Source organism: Eurosta solidaginis, chromosome 2, assembly GCF_040869045.1.
Source record: "Eurosta solidaginis isolate ZX-2024a chromosome 2, ASM4086904v1, whole genome shotgun sequence".
In the NCBI taxonomy this organism is placed as follows: Eukaryota; Metazoa; Arthropoda; class Insecta; order Diptera; family Tephritidae; genus Eurosta; species Eurosta solidaginis.
In genome coordinates, this window is record NC_090320.1 from 282,903,409 (window position 1) to 282,921,750 (window position 18,342).

At 40.6% G+C, this 18,342-nt stretch overlaps 1 long non-coding RNA gene across 1 annotated transcript; it reads left to right on the forward strand.

Moving 5' to 3' along the window:
* The first annotated feature begins 5,572 nt into the window (after positions 1-5,572).
* Positions 5,573-15,333, forward strand: LOC137242832 (uncharacterized). Its single transcript, XR_010950381.1, has 3 exons — positions 5,573-5,787; positions 7,930-8,149; positions 14,865-15,333. It is a non-coding gene; the product is annotated as an uncharacterized lncRNA (long non-coding RNA).
* Positions 15,334-18,342: the final 3,009 nt, after the last annotated feature.

An 18,342-nucleotide genomic window follows, 5' to 3' on the forward strand; every position in this document is an offset into this window, starting at 1 on the left:
CTTTTGTAGCAATTTCGGCTTTAGGTTGGATCTGGTATCGGTACCTGCTACGGTAAAGTTAGGCTTGGAATATTTCCGTTTTCAACTCTAGTATCGGTTATACTCCAGTTTTTTTCTTGTCATCATATGGATGATATAAATAATCCAATAGTAAATCTATAGCATGTAAAACATAATTGTCTAGCAATATTTTCTCTTCGTAAACTGTTTGTAGCACTGATAAGGGCCGTTTTGCGTATACTTGTATAGCATATTTTCGCTCTTTGTAAACTAATGGTGGCCCTGAAACTAGGGGAGGTTACTGCGTCTGGGTTTCACGGCTTATTCGTGGCACATCATGCATATCCGTTTGTGTGCTGCAGCTGTTCCGTGCGAAGTATTGACCTTTCGCTCCAACGGTGTCACTTAAAAAAAAGCGAACATGTAGAAGGGACTTTATTATTTATCCTTCATCCTTCCTTCACGTTGTAGCGGCGAAAGTATTGTCCGATATTTTGGTAGATAACTGTAGGAATGACCGTTGGGGACGATGGGACAACTTCCGTTTTTTGCAAACTCTTGATTAGCACTGCTAAGTCATACATAAAATTATATTATATTTTTTATCTTACAACATTCGGGAAACAATATTTACATCAAATACGGTAAATATAGCGATGGAGTGGAGTTGGGCATCAAATTTACTCTCTTAGCTCCCACAATAAGGTCACAGGCCTGAAAATGGAGCGAAAAAGTTAAGCCATTTTAGGGAAGCTAACGCCACAAGCGTTTTCCCAATTTTTCCTCTTCCTTGATCTTGCGGGGTAATTCTTTACTTTAGCTCACAACTGCAAAAACTCGTGCAAAAATATCGGGAGGTGTCAAAAAAATGCGTTTCGGACTCAGGACGACGAATCCGAAAGCGAAAATTAAAAATTTTATTTCTGTCAAAAAATATTCCCAAAAAACTGAATAATGGCACCGGAGCGCTCCGAAACCGGCGGTGGAATCCATAGTATTTTTGCGCAGGTAATAGTCTAGTTGAGGGATCGACTGCTAATACGCTTTCAGAGACGTGTCTTGACATCAGTATTAATAATCCGAAGGCTGGAAATAAAAATTTTAATTCGTTCAAAAGATATTAACGAAAAACCAAAAAAAGACCCGCGGGTACATCCGAAACCGGGGGTGGGATCCGTAGTAATTTTGCGCAGAACACCTTTCTGCGTTGGCGGCCTTCGGCCGCGCTTATAAAAAATTACCATGGGAGACCAAATCTATATCCACGCAAAACACTTTTACCCACAGTTTTTTTGTGGGTACCCAACACCATCAAAATTACAACAGCCACATAGAAATTTTCAACTTTGTAAATATATCTGGAAAGAAATAAAATTTTCAATTTCCGTTTTAGGATTCGTGGTCCTGGGTCCAAAGCGTGTCTTTTGACACCTCTCCCGATATTTTTGGACGAGTTTTAGTAGTTGTGAGCTAAAGTAAAGAATTACCTAATAAATTTTCACATCAAAAGTAAATAAACAAAAAATGTAAACATAAACAAAGTTTGACATTTTATGACCACCTTCGAATGAAAAAACATGTAAATGCAACTCTGATGCGTTTACCTGGTTATTGTACCATGGTCATTACCCTACAAGACGGAGGTAACTAGTTCACCCACACATTCAAAGCTTTTTTCGCTCTCCACTAACGCATCGACGTTTCTTGCTGTCATCGAAATAACAGCGTCATCTTCATAGTGTACAAGTACAAGTGTGTTGAATTCTTTCTGAAGGCTCCATTACTGATACTTAACATAGACTTGACTTGGCTTGCGAACTGTCACTTACAGTTCTGTTAAATGAACATTGCATGTTACTGATTACTCAAAACTTAGCAACACTTCACTTGACTTAGAAATCTGTTGGATTTTGATTTTCTATGTAAGTTCTAAAGGCTCCATTACTGATACTTAGCATAGACTTGACTTGGCTTGCGAACTGTCACTTACAGTTCTGTTAAATTAACATTGCATGTTACTGATTACTCAAAACTTAACTTGACTTAGAAGTCTGTTGAATTTTGATTTTCTATGTAAGTTCTAAGTGACGTTTACATTTTGAGATGCCATTTGTTTGTTTCCATTTCATTTTGACATTTTGTCATACAAATTGACATTTATTTAAAAGTAAATTTCAACGCTGATTATGATGCCAGGTTGTATGCGCCAAGTGGAGTATAATCGTGGCTAAGTTGCCAAGTTTACGCCAAGTCAAGTCAAGTCTATGCTAAGTATCAGTAATGGGAGCTTTAGTGACGTTTACATTTTGAGATGCCATTTGTTTGTTTCCATTTCATTTTGACATTTTGTCATACAAATTGACATTTATTTAAAAATAAATTTCAACGCTGATTATGATGCCAGATTTTATGCGCCAAGTGGAGTATAATCGTGGCTAAGTTGCCAAGTTTACGCCAACTCAAGTCAAGTCTATGCTAAGTATCAGTAACGGGGGCTTTAAGTGAGCATAACGGGAAAATCTGGGTTGCCATTGTTTTCTCGGTTGAAAACGGTCTATTAGGGTTCTGTGCACAGACGTTAAAGATTGAAACAGGGTTTATGTAGTCACAAAAGTGTTGCTCCTGTTCCACAGCATTTTAATTTTAGATCGTGGCGAAAAGTGTTCAGTTCAGAGTTATTGATTTTCGTTAAAAGTTTAATTTATTATGGAGGGTTACTCCTTTAAGTGTAAAAAGCAGAGAAAACGTAGAGTTTTTCTAATTATTGTGAAAAACTTTTTAATTTGAATTTCTGTACCCAAGTTTACTATATTTGTGTAACACAAGAATCTGGAGGTCAATTCCTTAACTATGAAAACTGAACAATGTACACTTGTTGAAAACTCATTTGCACACACAATTTACACTTTGAATTTAGTTTTGTTTTTATGCACAAAATTTTGAAACTAAAAACAAAATTTTCATTTGTCAGAAAAAATAAAGAAAAAACGGCCTAATGTCAAAAAACCCTATCGAAATACAAACTGGCTTGTTTGTTTTTAATGAACTACGTTGTATTTTTCTTGTATTTCGTGGGTTTTTATATTATACCTTTATATTAAGTCGCTTTGATGTTTGTCCTATCATTTCCATACGAATTATTGACCCACGGAAAAGTATTTTTCGGTAACTTCCCGTTGAGCTAGACACTTATACTTAGAGCATAGTTCAGATCTGGGAGACATTACAATGCAAGTGAAAAAAAATCCGATAGGTGGCGCACGGGTCGAGATATAGAGAAAATTTATTTTAAAATGGAAATTTAGCTAACTTCTCGGTGATCCATATACTTGAAACTTAGCACATAGTTTGCGAGTCGATGGAACTACAATTCGTGGAAAACAGAATGCCGCCAGGTGGCAGACGAGTCGAGATAAACGAAAATCCCTGAAAAAACGCATGGAATTTTGCGATTGATTTTTAGGTAACTTCCCGGTGAGCTATAGACTTGGAACTTGTGCCGTGAGTCAAACCCGGTGACCATGCAATATTTGACCAAACAAATTTCGGTAGATGGCGCATGGATCGAGGTATTAAGAAAATTAGTTTTGATTTGAGAATATTTCAATCCATTGTTAATTGACTTCCCGGTGACCTAGAGACTTGAAACTTTGCACACAGTTCGAGGCTTGGTAACAATATAATCTACAGAAAACGAAATTCCGCTAGGTAGCGCGCTAAGTGAGATAACTACAAAACCTTGCAAAACGAGGGGAGTTTTGCAATCGATTTTATAGTAACTTCCCGGTGAGCTGGAGATAAAGTAGTGTTATATAGGAGTTTGATTTGTTTGCACTTACAGCACCATTTTATTTGCAGGAGACTTTCACAGCTACAAAAATTAAGGCGGATTTACATAGACGCTTTGGCTGTGTTGCATTCATTAATTTATCTGTCGGGCGAAGTATCGAAAAATTTACATAAATGATTTGGTTGCGTGCCTACGCTTTGACAACGCTGTACGAAAAACAATGAAACGTCGTACGTTATCATTGATTTGAAGCGACCAAAGCGTTTATATAATTTTGCCCTTATGCATTTGTGTAAACAGCCTTAGAAGTGAAAATGTTCCATGTTACACGTGAGGCGTTTTATATTTTGGCTTTAATTTAAATAAATTTTGCTTTCCGCATTGTTGCAGGCTACAAATCTTCTAGTATTCTTAATTCCGCGGAAATATATGCAACTATTTCATCTGTAAATACTACAAAGTTTTATTAAACTATTAAATGCAACTCAGCTTGAAGTACTCTTACGTACGAAAAATGCAACTCTAGACCTGAGATTTGCATCAGGTGAGCGAGGCTGTTTGTAGTTTTGACGTTTATCGCTTAGTTGACACCTGTAATGTGAATTAAGCTGGAGACATTGGTGCTTTATCGGTAACCGTATTGGTAACCTTATAACAGCTGATTCGACCAACCTTATGAGAATCAATGCAATCGATTATTGGTGCCACTAAGGTCGTAACCGTATCGTAGCCAACCAATTGGGTTTTGGTTTACCGTCGTAACGATAAACAGCTGATTGCGTTAGGGATACGGATACAGCGATACGACATACGGCACCAATGACTCCGGCTTTAAAATCATTGTAAATTTTACCAAGTAGCGCAACTAACAGCTGATCGGTGAAAATTCGCACATTCACACGAACAGTTCTCGACTCAGTTTCAAAACAAAACTTACGATTATTTAACTCAAATTTTAAAGTGAGATAATCTTTACGAATTTATGTACATAGAATATATAAGGCGTTTTTGTTGTTATTAAAACACTAGTTTTATTTTTATTAAAGCTTTTATCAATTTTTTTTTTAATTTTGAAAAAACTCCGAACACCATTCCTTCATTTTATGACATTCGACTGCCTAGTCCACTGCCTTCCACTCTATTCGCAACATAACCTCTGTTTAAGTTGCCAAACTATATAGTAAACAATGATTAAAATTGAATAGGTAGCCGAAGCAAAAAATGCAATTGATCCGCATCATAGTGTACAAGTACAAGTGTGTTGACTTATCTGTCAAGCATTCTGACAGGCACTCGCTGGATTCCGAATGACAGCGAATTCAAAATGGATACCATTACCGAGTGCGCCGAATGATTGAAAAATTGAAAAAGTCGATACGATTGGTAGTCAAAAATGTTGTCGTTGAGACCAAAAATGCGACTCTAGACCTGAGATTTCCATCAGGTGAGCGAGGCTGTTTGTAGTTTTGACGTTTATCACTTAGTGAACACACTTGTATAGGTACACTATGATCCGCATGCAACTGTTGTTTATGGGCCGTCACCGGAGCTGCTGCTGCTATCATAGCAGTATTACAAGCACGACATTTCTTTGATTGGTTGCATAATCGAAATTGTGCCCTAACATGATATGGTTCGCGTTAAGCACGCTATGTTAAAGCAAAATAAATCTCGTCTAGTCAAGCCCGATTCATAGTGTACCTATACAAGTGTGTTCACTAAGTGATAAACGTCAAAACTACAAACAGCCTCGCTCACCTGATGGAAATCTCAGGTCTAGAGTCGCATTTTTGGTCTCAACGACAAAATTTTTGACTACCAATCGTATCGACTTTTTCAATTTTTCAATCATTCGGCGCACTCGGTAATGGTATCCATTTTGAATTCGCTGTCATTCGGAATCCAGCGAGTGCCTGTCAGAATGCTTGACAGATAAGTCAACACACTTGTACTTGTACACTATGGCCCGATTGTCCAGGATCATCGCACCAGAAAGGGTAAGTAAATTGCCTACCATATTAAATATATAAACAACATGTATAAATTTGTTAGTGATAATTTGTCATGATTTTGTTGATAATCAACTGAAGAAGAAGGCAAATACCAAACAGTTCGAAGTTCATGTAAATACCAATTGATTTCTTTAAATAGCGTTTGGAGAACCAAACCCATATGTATGTATGCATACAACTGCATAGAAAGGGAGGGATTAATTAATTATGATCAGTAGATTTATAGGATTTTTATTATTTTCCCTGCGTCGCCGTTGCCATTACATTGCGTTAAGAGAGGACATCAACACCTTACCCACAACCAGTTAAAATTTTAGTAAATTTTGCTCTTTTCATTACTGATTCAAAACGTGGGAAGTTATATATGTAGGATTCCATGGAGAATGGTAAATTTTAGCAGACTTTCGCATTGCGGTCATTATTAATATTCAATCCCTAGAAGGTTCAATGTAGTCATATCAATAGGTCCGGAGATGGTCGGGTTAGTACCTCAATGGTGCTTGTTACCGGAACGTAGATAGATAATTTATTGAGGATTGCACAGTGACTTGCACATCTCCTTCACAGCACCTCATCGTAGCCGACTTCTTTGATGAACCCTAGCAGAGTTCTTGGCTTGAGGGATTAAATGTGGGAATGCACTGGCCATGGTGAGCCCATAAACTTAGCCCTACGTTTTGAGACTGCTTTGTATTCTTGGAGGATATGGTCCGCCGTCTGCTGATCGATCACAAAATCGGCATGTGTTATTCGATAGTCCCACTTTCTGCATACGGCTGCTCAGTCTATAATGCCCTGTAAGAATAGCTCTTGGGATTCTTCGGTTATCTTTCGATAGGTCTATTATTGCCCTGTAGCGACTTGTGCTATAACTTCCTAACAGTAACTTAGATTGTCTCAAACCTGGCGTATTGCTCCAGTGTTCTTCTCTCCCCCCCCCCCCCCCCTCCCCTCTCCTAATAAATGCCCGTGTGAGCCAACTGACAGGATCGGCTCGGGATCGATGGGTCATGCAGTTCCTGCCTCTCTTTCCGGGTTGTCCGCCTGCTCTTGTTGTAGCAGTGCTTCGCCCCATCCAATAGGTGCGACAGATCACATTGTCCTCAATGTCCTCTAACGGGAGTCCAAGGAAACAGAAAGTTTCAACAGGGGTGGACCATAATGAGAGGAGTGTTAGAGGCGTTGATTCCACAATACAGCTAAAGAGATCGTTAGTGTCATGTGGGGACACATTATAACCAGGACAAATGTTTTGTATGTCGGGGTTGATTCTGGATAGGTAAGAGTTTAACATGTTACAGTATCCAGATCGAAGTTGGGCGAAGTTGGGTTCCTACTCTGCTAGTTTTTTTCTTTGAGTACTGGATTCACCGGGCAATTCCTGGCATAGAGGTCCGACGCCTGTTTGTGGAGTTCACTCAGGACCTGCTTGTGTTTTTCAGCTTCATACGGCTGTGTTCTCAGGTGCCGTATTTTCTCATAATGTAATGAGGGCGTGAACAACAAGAAGCCACAAAAGATTTGTAAAAGTTACGAGGACGTCGGGTTTTGGGATCAAGCCCAGAGCAACCTGTCCGATGCAACCATCCCTTGCACGTGACACACTGACAAGAGTATGACCGTCCTAAAAAGATTCTTTTCCGGCAAACGCAGCAAAACTATTTCTCATGACCGGGGTCAGGAGAAGGACACGTATGTGCTTTTAGAGGTACTGATATTTTGGCTCTGGGTCCGGAAACTCTGGCTTCAATCCCCTCTGGCGTCTTCGAACCAGGGCCGTAGAGAGAAAATCCGGGCCCGGGACTAAAAAAAATTACGGGCCCCCTATAAAAAATCCACTAATACATTTGATTAACGTGAATTAATGACGTTTCATTCATAAATCATTATTGATGGATTACATCAAAAAAAATTTTTGCCACATCAACTAAATGATTTTTGGCTAAGAGCTGACAATAAAATTAACACAGAATATTTACTATTTGTTTTATTTTATTGTAACGTAGAAACAAAATTCTCTTTTAACAGCCACATATTATTTCAAATAATCTTCTAGTTATTTGGTAACATTTTCATACATTTCTGATAAATTTAATGATGATTATAAATTTTAATTATTCAATATAGAATGTTCGGATATCAAAGAGTGGCTTTACTTGCTTTTTTCGCTGCAAACTTTTTTATAATATCAAAATTTAACTGTCTTGCCAAAACGGATGCAACACAAAGCGTGGCAAGTCCTAAAACTCGCTCTTTAGATGAACACGATCTATGAAAGTCTTTCATTCTTGAAAGGACGCTGAAGGAACGTTCTGCACTAGATACAGTGACAGGTAAAGTGCAAAAGGTACGTAAACCAATACAAAAGTTGGGGGAAAATTGTATACATATTTTGAAAATAGACGACATTTAGCAATTCCAATGGTGACAGACCTTTATCAAAATTACTTCGTAAATGTGTTTCAAGTGAACTATTTCACATTCTAAGCTTTGAGAAATATCCGACTTGTATTTTTCGACAAATTTTGCTGCGCTCGCCCGAACCGTAGTTTCATCCATGTCTTAAATTGCCACAATAAGGAAAACTTTTCGTTCAAATTTCTCATAGCTGCAAATCGTTCAGTAATGCCAGTGATTACCGAATCAACGATCACCAAGAATGTATTGTTTTTGAAATCAGACTGAATCATCCGTAATCATCTCATTTAAATTATCTTCAGAACGCCTTTTGGGGTTTCTCTTTCGAATGTCCGGAAACTTTGGCGAGATGTTCAATTGAATAGAAACTGTTTTGCATTCGTTTAAAATTGTTTGTCATTGGTTCCTGATCAACTTCAAAGCAGCTAATAAGGCATCTAGATGTCGGACCTGTTGTTGTTGTTGTTGTTGTAGCAATGCTCGCCCCACCCAATAGGCGCGACCGATCACAAATTGTCATCAATATCCTCTAACGGGAGTCCAAGGAAACTTGCCGTTTCAACAGGGGTGGACCATAAGGAAAGGGGTGTTAGAGGCGTTGGTTCCACATTACAATTAAAGAGATGGTTGGTGTCATGTGGGGACACATTGCAAGCAGGGCATACATTTTGTATGTCGGGGTTGATTCTGGATAGGTAAGAGTTTAACCTGTTACAGTATCCAGAACGAAGTTGAGCAAGAGTGACACGCGTTTCCCTGGGGAGTATGCGTTCCTCTTTTGCGAGTTCTGGATATTTTTCTTCAAGTACTGGATTCACCGGGCAATTCCCGACATAAAGGTCCGACGCCTGTCTATGGAGTTCACCAAGGACCTGCTTGTGTTTTTCCGCTTCATACGGCTGGGTTCTCAGGTGCCGTATTTCCTCAAAATGCTTACGGAGATGACTCCTTAGGCCCCTAGGCGGTGCTGGTTCGTCAATCAGATGTCTGTTGGGATGCCCAGGTTTCTGGGTATTCAACAGAAACTGTTTAGTCAGCATCTCATTTCTCTCCCTGATGGGGAGTATTCTCGCCTCATTATGCAGATGGTGTTCTGGGGACATAAGAAGACAGCCCGTGGCGATTCTGAGAGCAGTATTTTGGCAGGCCTGTAGTTTCTTCCAGTGGGTGGTTTTTAGGCTTGGCGACCATATGGGTGACGCGTAGCACGTAATCGGCTGGCTAATTGCTTTGTATGTGGTCAAGAGCGTTTCTTTATCTTTTCCCCAGGTACTGCCAGCAAGGGATTTGAGGATTTTATTACGGCTCTGAATTCTTGGAACAATTGCGGTTGCGTGCCTGGGCCTGTGGCCATTATTGTGCAGTCATCGGCGTAGGAAACGATTGTGACTCCTTCCGGTGGTGAAGGTAGCTTAGATATGTAGAAATTAAACAAAAGCGGGGATAGGACACCACCCTGTGGCACCCCTTGTTTAATTCTCCTTTGTTTTGATGTTTCGTTTCTGAATTGCACCGATGCCTGCCGACCACCCAGATAATTTGCGGTCCACCTTTTAAGACATGGGGGAAGGGTGGACCCTTCCAGGTCTTGCAGTAACGAGCCATGGTTGACCGTATCAAAAGCTTTTGATAGGTCTAACGCTACGAGTACTGTTCTATGGTGGGGATATTGATTCAAACCGCAATTTATCTGGGTGCTAATGACATTTAGCGCGGAGGTAGTGCTATGGAGTTTTCTGAAGCCATGCTGATGAGGGGCTAGCTGCAAATGTGCTTGGAAATAAGGGAGCAAAATGGCTTCAAGCGTCTTTGCCACTGGCGATAGGAGAGATATCGGACGATATGACTCACCTACGTTAGCTGGTTTCCCAGGCTTTAGTAGCGGGACCACCTTGGCCATTTTCCATTTCTCGGGTATGACAAAGGTGGAAAGAGACAGGTTGAAGACATGCGCTAAGTATTTGAAACCCTCTTTCCCTAGGTTTTTAAGCATCGGCATGGCTATGCCGTCTGGGCCCACTGCTTTGGATGGTTTAGCGCGACCAATGGCGTCCTCAACCTCTCTAGCGGTGATGGTAATTGGTGACGCGCTGAGTTTGTGTTTATGTGCGTGTCTATTGGCTCTCCGTCTATCTTTGTCGACCGTAGGATGCATTATATATTGTCGGCAGAAAGCGCTCGCGCATTTTTTCGCATCCGACAGCACCTTATCGCCAAAGGCGATGGAAACTTTGTCTTTGTGCTTAGTCGGATTCGATAGGGACTTTACGGTGGACCAAAGTTTACCTACACCGGTAGAGAGGTTACAACCTCTTAGGTGCTCTTCCCATTTCGCCCGCTTGTGTTCGTCCACAAGCAATCTGATGCGTTGGTTTATATCCCTTATTTGGGGGTCGCCTGGATCAAGCTGTCTTATAAGGTCGCGTTCCCTCGCTAAGCTCGCGGCCTCCGCCGGGAAGTGGGGCCGGATTTCGGGAATTCTCCCGGCGGGAATGAAATGTGCCGAGGCGGATTCAATGACCTTACGGAAGGCACGCTCCCCTTGGCGGGCATCAGTCGGGATAGGGAGGGCAGCAAAGCTGCTGTCTGTTGCAGATTTATATTCTTCCCACTTTCCTTTTTTGAAGTTTATGAAAGTGCGCTTTTCGGTGACGATGAAGTCGGCAGTACGCTCGAACGAAATAAGTATGGGCAGGTGGTCGGATGCCAATGTTACCATCGGCTGCCAGTTGACGCAGTTTACGAGTTCTGCGCTCACGATTGAGATATCTGGCGAGCTATGACAGCTTCCTACCATACGTGTGGGGGCGTCTCCGTTTATTGTGCAGAACGTCGTTTCGTCTATTTGATCCGCCAACATCTCACCCCTACTGTCCGCCCGCAAGTTTGAATGCCATAGGTCGTGATGGGCATTGAAATCGCCTAAGATAATGCGATTGTTGCCAGTGAGTAAGGCCTCGATATTAGGGCGGTATCCACTGGGGCAACAGGTGACAGGAGGGATGTAGATGTTGATGATTTCTAGATGTGCATCGCCTGACCGGACCTCAACATCTGTGGTGGCGTCTCTCGCTTGGAGGACCACGCTTCTTTCATTAATGGTAGGGTTTTGAACCAAATTGAGGACAGCAAGATACATTCGAACTTGTTGATGTACTTGAGAATGCCGGTAACATCGCCGTATGCTTGCGCAGTCAAATTTGGTTTTTGGCTGAAAGACTATGAAGAGAGCTAGGTACATTTTTTTTGAGGATGTCACATCGTTGTGGAGTGCTGCCGAAGAAAATAATTGCAGCCGTACAACATTCTGCAGCATCAACACCACATAAATTGATAGCGTTTTCTTTTCTGAAATAAATTGTTGCCTAAGTAAATGGTAATACTCTACCCCATCGGGTTAGGGGGTCAGAATATACCCGCGGTAGGTATGCCTGTCGTATGCGTAAGACTAAAATATCATATTCCAGGGGCTGTGTAGCGCAACCCTGCAGGTTGCCAGCGCAATATATAGCTTCCCCAAACCTAATTGTCAACCTCACCTATCCGCGGCGAATCCTGTTTCACTAATAGACGAGGCTCTGGCGACCCCAAGCTTCTCATGGAACTTGGGATGGGGAGGGAGGGGATGGCCTGAAGGTTTAATGTGGTCACATAAATCGTTCCCGAGATGGTCGGGCTAGCACCTTAATGGAGCTGTGTTACCGGAGCGTACCGGATCTGTATCCGGCAAAGGACTATCACATCGATAATACTCCTCAAAGCCTTCGGGGAGCAACCTTATCGCTACAACAACAACAACAACAATAGAGTTACTCCTACCCCAGAAAATGGTCAACATTTATAGTGCATACAAAGAACATATCAACTCACCAAATTCACTCATATTAACAGAGTATATGTGGAAATTAAGAGCGAATTGAGAGTCTCACAAAGCTGCACTGCCACACCGCCATTTTATACAGGGTAAAAGTGTAACGCTTTTGCTTTGCGAGCAGGCAAGAATTTTCACAAAAGAACGAAATACCCCGTAAAGGCGTTGCCTGTTTTTTAGAATAGAACAACAACGCTTGCGTAACACTTTATCCAGAAAAGAAAACGCTATCATAGCTGCGGGTTGCACAAGGCGAGTAATCAGCATTCGAGTTTTTGTCGAGAATGTGACGTAGTGCTCCGTTGTAAGCTCCTTTCATATTGGCGCCGTTATCGTACCCTTGTGCACGACAATCTTCAATCATGTATGGCAAATTAGATCAGCGATTTTCTGAGCAGTTTTTTGGTTACAATTCACGAAAGCCAAAATCTGTTCTGGAATTGTAAATTTGTTGCTTTCGAATTGAAATGGAGTGAGCGCAAAATGAACGTAGTCAACGTGACTAGCATCAAGCATAGCATCAACGATAATAGCAAAATACTTAGCTTTCTTGCCTTGATCTAATATAGTTTCCCTCACATGCTTTGTACAAATTTCTATAAACTCCTTCTGAATGTCTGGGGAAAGATAGTGAACTTGTAAACGTTTGTGCTGCTATTGTGAAATCCTAACTTTCTCCAAATGATCTCTAAGTATCGGATCATAATTGCTTATGAGATCTTAGATGCCCAAAAAATGTCCATCCTTTCGCTTTTTGAAAAAAAAAAATAGTGTCCAAAATTCAAATTTCTTTCCACTTTTGAGATTCAGTGATTAGCTGTTCATTGATAAGTGTATCAATTGTAGCCTCCTTTCGAATTAGGTTTTGTAAAGATCGCCATTGAATATAACATTTAATGTGATCTTCAGTATTTTCGTGTGATGGCAGTTTAGCGTATAGCTTCTTCCATACCTGGAATTTCGAATATTCGCCAGGACAACAAATTTTAGGTCGATTTAAAGTATTGGTGCTTAACAGACGACATGGTAGGCAATAAAAAGCATTGCTACTGGTACTCCACACCAACCAGTGACGCTCCACTTTCTCTCCATTTGGCAAGATTCTGTTTAACAACGAGGTAGGAAATGCCTCGTCATGACAATCACGTGGAAAAATAACAGGGCACTTTTGATGACCTCGACGAATTATTTGGTTGACTTCTTCAGATCGCAAAAACTCATTATTCACGGTACCGATATCGAAGTCGTTTAAATAATCTAGACTTTGATACAGAGTTGGTGGTATTGTTGGAAGGCTTTTTGAAGATGAACCTTCATCAGTGTTACCACGAAAACTACGATTTCGGATTCATGTAAACATATATTTTTGTTTGATGTTTTTATTGTCTCCTCACTGTTCGAGGGACCAGGTAAAAAATCATTATCAATATTCGTTGCTTTTGAAATTCGGCTTAAAATTTCCACATGGAACAACTAAAGACTCTCCTGAATTAAAAAAAATGTCTTAGTACCTCTAAATCGCGGTCCCCCCGAGAAATACCGGCCCCCCTGAGAAATATCGTGCCCTGCGCTTGCCAGGCTAAGGCTCCAGCTATTAGGAGTGATAAAGCTGTCAGATCTAGAAGCAGCAAGCGGCTTAAGTCCTAGGAAGCTTCTAGTATTTGTCAAGAGGACGGAGTTTTTTTTATAACATAGGTCCTGGTTCTTGATAGGGTTTTCAGCTTGGTCGTTAAAACAAACTTCTGGTAACACTACGGACTCATTCAGTCTATGTGAGATCCTCATGAACCGGCCACTTCAACCTAACCTATATTTTGTGTTTTGGTTTTTACTTTAGAATCTACCGGTTAAGTAAGCGATGTCAGCTAACTAAGCGCCTTCAAATGTAGATCCATAAGGAACATGAGGTCGCCAGAGCCTCGGCTGTTAAAGAAACAGGATTCGCCACGGGTAGGTGACGTTGACAATTGGGTTGGAGAGGCTATATATTGCGCTGGCAACCCATTGAAAGGATTGCGCTACAAAACCCCTTGAATCAATTTGGTATTTTAGTCGCCTCTTACGACAGACATAGCTACCACGGGTATACTCTAAGCCCACTAACCCGCTGGAGCCATGAGAAGCGTGAGTGCACTTTGGGTGTCGCAAGGCAAGTTCCGTCGTGCCTGGTGTTGTTGGGTGAGCGGCCAGGCAAGGCAGCAGGGTACACATGCACCATTCAGGAGGATACCCTCGCTGAGCCCAGAAAATCTGGGAAAATTAGATGTACTGCTCAGATAGATCCAGCAAACGAGTATGTTCTGTACTGGCATATGATAAACTTGCAGACAACCAAACGTTTACTTTCCTGTCCAAAAGGGAATTGGTGCTGGGCACTGCTGCTAAAGAAGAATAGACGTAGTCATATCAATTCTTTCCCGGGTTACTCGGGGAAAGCAGTTTTAGCAGTACTTTGCCCGTTTCAATTTGCACATCCATTCAAAGAACTTCGCATAATGGATTAAACAGTCATCTGCATTTATTCGTTTTTGTAGCACGCCTAATTTACTATCTATTACCCCAACATCTATCAATTATCCCTTGTTATAATCTTCGGGTACCCCCGCTACCGGAAGATGCCTTGGCATGGTGGAGGTTCACTTGAATTTACTTTACAGGTCCTGATTCTGGTTATCTGAAATCCCCTTGAGTATCTCGTATTTATTAAGCACTTCCGGTTATATTAAAAACTTATTATCTATCCTTACTGATATTCGTTTCTTTTTCATTCTAGGTAATTCGATTTGACGATGTGGGCATAGCAATATTCCAGCTGTGGCTGTAAGAAGAACGTACATTTGCTCAAACTACAAGAAAACTGCGACAAAACTGTCCCTCGGCCTTTTTAGTATCACATATAAGGCCCTACCACGCGTATTATGGGAAAGAGTCAAGTTCAAAGGCTCAACATCACCTGCAAATCGACTTTGATAGCACGAAATGGGGCTGCATATATTCCGGTATTATATCTACAACACTCATATCTACGCAAACTGATACTAACAACACCACCCGCGCAGGAAAAATTGAGCACCATCAGTGTGAGCTTCGAAACTCAAAATGGTTTCAGAAAGGGCACTACTACGAATGAGTTTATGTCTTTACATATGTAGTTTGTACATATAAATATGCACATATGTAAGGTTTACTAGAAAATTAAGGAAATTATTTGTAAAAACCATTGTATACATAATTTATTCATAATTAAATATTATGTAAACAAAAGGGACGCGTTTCATTCAGCGTTAGGCAAGAGGCTCCATGGCCACTATATTCGTAATTTTGAATCCGACATTAAGGAAAACCCTAGGGCATTCTGGACTTATGTAAAGTCCAAAAAACGATGCTCAAGTATCCCTGCCTCAGTCAATCTATAATTCTGAACATGCTTCATCAACAACTGAAGCGGCCAACCTTTTTGCAGCTTCTGCTCCAATTTCGTGACGCCACCGCAAGACCCGCAGGAGTTGCCCACTGTGGTTGACAGTCCCATTAACTTTGGTGCGCTGACTCTATCAATTAAAGATATGGCCGATGGAATCCAGAATATTAAATCATCTACCCATACTGATATTGACGGCTTTTCGTCTTATCTTTTGAAAAATTGTTTGGCTCTGGCATTTCCCCTCCTTTTAATTTTCAACAAATCTTTAGAGTGCGGCGAATTTATTGATGCGTGGAAGATAACCTTCATCAGCCCTATTTTCAAGTGTGGTAGCAAGAACAATGTTGCGAATTATAGGCCCATTGCAAAATTATCATCTGTTTCAAAATTATTCGAGTACATTGTGAAACAAAAAATGTACTTTGCTGTTAAACCTCTAATCACTGAAAATCAGCATGGTTTTATGGCCGGTAGATCCACTGTAACAAACCTATCTACTCTGATTTTTGCATATCTTCTTTTAATGACCGTTGTCAAGTTGATACTGTGTACACCGACTTCTCAAAAGCATTTGATAAAGTTAGTCATTCTATCCTGATTTCTAAATTGACTCGCGTGGGTTTCCACTCGATGTTTTTATCATGGATTAAATCATACCTCCACCAGCGTAGCTGTGTTGTGGTTATTGACAATAACTCTTCAAACACATTCACAGCCACCTCCGGTGTGCCTCAAGGTAACATACTTGGCCCATTACTTTTTGTAATTTTTATAAACGATATTTCCACCTGCTTCCAGCACTCTAGTTTTCTATTATACGCTGATGACCTAAAGATTTTCAATACCATCGCAAACTCAGACGACGTGAGTAAAATGCAATCTGATTTAGATAACGTTGCTGTTTGGTGTCGTGCCAATAACTTCCCACTAAATGTTAGCAAATGCTTTCTTGTAAGCTTTTCTAAATCACGTGGCCTCATTCCCACTTCCTACTCTCTCGATGGTACCCACCTCTCAACTCTTAACGAGATAAAGGACTTGGGGGTTGTCTTCGATTCGAAATTTTCTTTTACGACTCATATAAATTCTACTATTGCTAAGGCGTATTCACTTCTGGCTTTTATTAGGCGTTCCTGCACAGACTTCACGGATCCCTACATCCTCAAGTTATTGTTTACTGCACTAGTTCGTTCGAAGCTGGAATATGCCTGTTTTATTTGGAGGCCGTATCATGAATGCCATATTGTTAGGCTTGAACGTGTGCAGAAAGCGTTTGTTCGGTTCGCGCTGCGCTCGATGAACTTTTCTGAACCGATTCCATCTTATGAATCCAGGTGCTCACTTATCAAATTAGAGTCCCTGGAATGCAGAAGAACTGTCCTATCGCTCACGTTTGTTTATGACATCATTAATGGTGTAGTTGATGCACCTTGTCTCCTCAGGAGTCTCCAATTCCATATCCCTATAAGGCCTCTTCGCAATATACCGATTTTCTATACGGATTGTGTCCGAACCCTCTATGCCTCAAACGCACCTTTGCTTAGAGCTATGACCGACTTTAATCGCATCGCTGATTCTTCAGCTATTGATTTTGCTCTTTCTAAGTTTACTTTTAAAACTATACTTACTGATATCTTTTCAAACAGATAAATGTGCTGGTCAATCTCGTTATAGCATGTAAGTTTATTGTGTCTATACTCAACTTATGTACTATACTTTTAAATAATTATCTAATTTTAATTCAACATTGTTATCTAGTCTGTAAGGGCTTTAAATGCCATAGACTGAAATAAAGAAATATGAAATATAAAAAGCGAATTGACAGAAGGTAACCGGTACGGGTAACCGATAGGCCAGTTACCCGTGTTGTTGTTGCATATCTTTTGGTTAGCGATAACGAAAACATACCTTATAACTTATAAATGTAAATAACATCGAGCGAGAAGGAATGTCGAAAACACAATAGGTAGGAGCGAGAAAGCGAGTCACACGTACACTATTTTGGGAGAGCGCATGCGTTACCTTTTTCACGACAGCAATGTAAAAGTAATTAAGACGATAATTGGTGACCAAGTTATTGGTAACGATTAAGTAATCGATTAGGTAACGGGTACCTGTCTGGTAGCAGTCAGGTGTCAAATTTGAACAGCTGTAAATTCGAATTTGTTTTTGTTGGCGCCCGGGGAGATTGCACTTATACTGTAGCGTCATGTAGTGCCAGCCAACTAAAAACTAAAAATAAAACTAAAAACTAAAATAGCTGGCATCACCCCCACATGCAACCATGCATGTATGCACTTGGTGTTACTGGGTGAGAGAGTCGAATGACGGAGAGAATTCTGATTGGCTGAATCTTCCGTTACTCGACTCTATCACGCCACTGCATCATGCGATTTTACCGCTATGCACTTTTGGCATAGCGGCAGGGCCGCTTTGAAGCGTCAGCATTTTTCTACAGTTTTGAGTTTGAATTGAGCCGGCCGCCGCGATACACGCGCAATCGGAAAATATTAAAACAAAAACTGGAAAAATTGTAACCAAAGTTAAAGACTAGAAAAAAGGACTTAGTTTAAATAAAAAAGTGTAAGACATTTTTATTGTACAAATATAAACTAATAATAATTCAATATGTGAACTAAAACATATACAAAAGTTTATTGTACAAACAGGAAACCGAAAAATGAAATTTAAAATAAAAACTAATAAAATCAAAAAGGGAAAAATAGTTTCTTCCAGTGAGTGCGTGTGTGAGCGTGGGGTTGTATGCGAAAACAAGTGGCAGCAAAGCGCCACTTTACATGGCGACCGTGACATTTTTCGTTCGTGC